The following is a 2870-nucleotide window of genomic DNA, read 5'->3' on the forward strand; positions in this document are numbered from 1 at the left end:
TTTACATCCAGATTCTTCTGTCTTGGTTTCCTCTCTTATTTTAGTGGAGTTCATCTGTTAGTAGCTTCCTGAGAAAGGGTACATGGAAAATGTTTATGTAATTATTTTCATTCATTAGTGTCTGAAAAATTTTAAATTCTGCATTTATACTTAATTAGGCCTTTATCTGGAGGTAGAGTTTCAAGTTGGATATAATTGTCCCTCAGAATTTTTAAGGCATTGCTCAACTGTTTTTCAGCCTTTGGTGTTATTATTGATGAGTTCAATACCATACTGATTCTAGATAAAGTTTTTTTCCCCTTTGTAGAAGTCTGTGGTCTATTTGTACCCAGTATTATTGAATTTCATGATGATATTCCTATGTGGGTTTATTTTTACCCATTGTACCAGGACTTTGTGGGCCTCTAATCTAGTAACTCATGTTCTTTAGTTCTGAAAAATTTTAAAAATTTCACCAATTATTTAATCCCCATTTTTTCTCTTATTTTTCTGTAAGTCATACTATGTGGATATTGGACTTTCACAAGTCCTCTAATTTTTTTATCTTTTCTGTCCTATTTTCCTTTTCTTCCTTTCTCTAGCATCTGGAAAATTTCCTTCATTTTGTCATCCAACGATTTTTGTTGAACTTTAAATTCCTGTTTTCTTAGTTTTAGTTACCAAGGGTCTTTTTTAATTTTCTTTTTTTTTATAGCAGCTTGTTATTGTTTGATGGATTCAAAATCTTATCATTTCTTTGAGAACATTTATTGTAGTTTTTAATTGATGCTTTAGTCTCCCTGCATTATTTCTGTTTTTTTACAAGTTGATTTTCCTGTTTATTTTATTCTTTGCTTATTTATTAGAAGCTTTTCTTTTTTTTATTATTTTTTATGTTATGTTGGTCACCATACAGTACACCATTAGTTTTTGATGTAGTGTTCCATGATTCATTGTTTACATATAAAACCCAGTACTCCATGCAATATGTGCCCTCCTTAATACCCATCACTGGGCTTACCCATCCTCCCACCCCCCTCCCCTCTGAAACCCTCAGTTTGTTTCCCGGGGTCCATAATCTCTCATGGTTCATCTCCCCCACTGATTCCCCTCTTCGTTTTTCCCTTCCTTCTCCTAATGTCCTCCATTCTATTCCTTATGTTCCACGTATAAGTGAAACCATATGATAATTGTCTTTCTCTGCTTGACTTATTTCACTTAGTATAATCCCCTCCAGTTCCATCCATGTTGATGTAAATGGTGAGTATTCATCCTTTCTGATGGCTGAATAATATTCCACTGTATATATGGACCACATCTTTATCCATTTGTTTGTCAAAGGGCATCTCAGCTCTTTCCACAGTTTGGTCATTATGGACATTGCTGCTATGAACACTGGGGTGCATGTGCCCCTTCTTTTCATTACCTCTGTATCGTTGGGGTAAATACCCAGTAGTACAATTGCTGGGTCATAGGGTAGCTCAATTTTTAACTTTTTAAGGGACCTCCACGCTGTTTTCCAGAGTGGCTGTACCAACTTGCATTCCCACCAACAGTGTAAGAGGGATCCCCTTTCTTCACATCCTCTCCAACATTTGTTGTTTCCTGCGTTGTCAATTTTTGCCATTCTAACTGGTGTAAGGTGGTATCTCAATGTGGTTTTGATTTGAATTTCCCTGATGGCTAATGATTTGGAACATTTTTTCATGTGTCTGTTAGCCATTCATATGTCTTCTTTGGAGAAGTGTCTGTTCGTGTCTTCTGCCCATTTTTTTTTTTACTTGATTATTTGTTTTTTTGGGTGTTGAGTTTGAAAAGTTCTTTATAGATCTTGGATAATAGCCCTTTATCTGTAGTGTTATTTGCAAATATCTTCTCCCATTCCATAGGTTGCCTCTTTGTTTTGTTGACTGTTTCCTTTGTTGTGCAGAAGCTTTTTATCCTGATGAAGTCCCAAAAGTTCATTTTTGCTTTTGTTTCTCTTGTCTTTGGAGCCAAGCAGAAGAAGAAAAATAATTAAGATTGGAGCAGAGATCAATGAATTAGAAACCAGAAATACGGTAGAGCAGATCAATGAAACTAGAAGCTGGTTCTTTGAAAGAATTAATAAGATTGATAAACCACTGACCCGACTTACCCAAAAGAAAAGAGAAAGGACCTAAATTAATAAAATTATGAATGAAAGGGGAGAGATCATGACTAGCACCAAGGAAATAGAAGTATTAGAAATGACTATCAACAACTATATGCCAATAAATAAAGCAACCTGGAAGAAATGGATGCCTTCTTGGAAACCTATAAACTACCAAGACTGAAACAGGAAGAAATTGACAATCTGAATAAACCAATAACCAGTAACAAAATTGAAGCAGTGATCAAAAACCTCCCAAAAAACAAAAATCCAGGTCTTGATGGATTTCCAGGGGGAATTCTACCGGACATTAAAAGAAGAAATAATACCTATTCTTCTGAAGCTGTTTTAAAAAAATAGAAATAGAAGGAAAACTTCCAAACTCATTCTATGAGGCCAGCTTCATTACCTTGCTCCCAAAACCAGGCAAAGACCCCATCAAAAGGAGAATTACAGACCAATATCCCTGATGAATATGGACGCCAAAATTCTCAACAAGATCCTAGCCAATAGGATCCAACAGTACATCAAAAGTTTTATCCATCATGACCAGGTGGGATTTATTCCTGGGATGCAAGGGTGGTTCAACATTTGCAAATCGATCAGTGTGACAGAACACATTAATAAGAGAAGAGACAAGAACCATATGGTCCTCTCAATTGATGCAGAAAAGCATTTGACAAAATACAGCACCCTTTCTTGATTAAAACTCTTCAGAGTGCAGGGATAGAGGGAACATTTCTCAATTTCATAAAAACCA

The sequence above is a fragment of the Ursus maritimus genome (genome assembly GCF_017311325.1).
Source record: "Ursus maritimus isolate PB19 chromosome X unlocalized genomic scaffold, ASM1731132v1 scaffold_X1, whole genome shotgun sequence".
Taxonomy (NCBI): domain Eukaryota; kingdom Metazoa; phylum Chordata; class Mammalia; order Carnivora; family Ursidae; genus Ursus; species Ursus maritimus.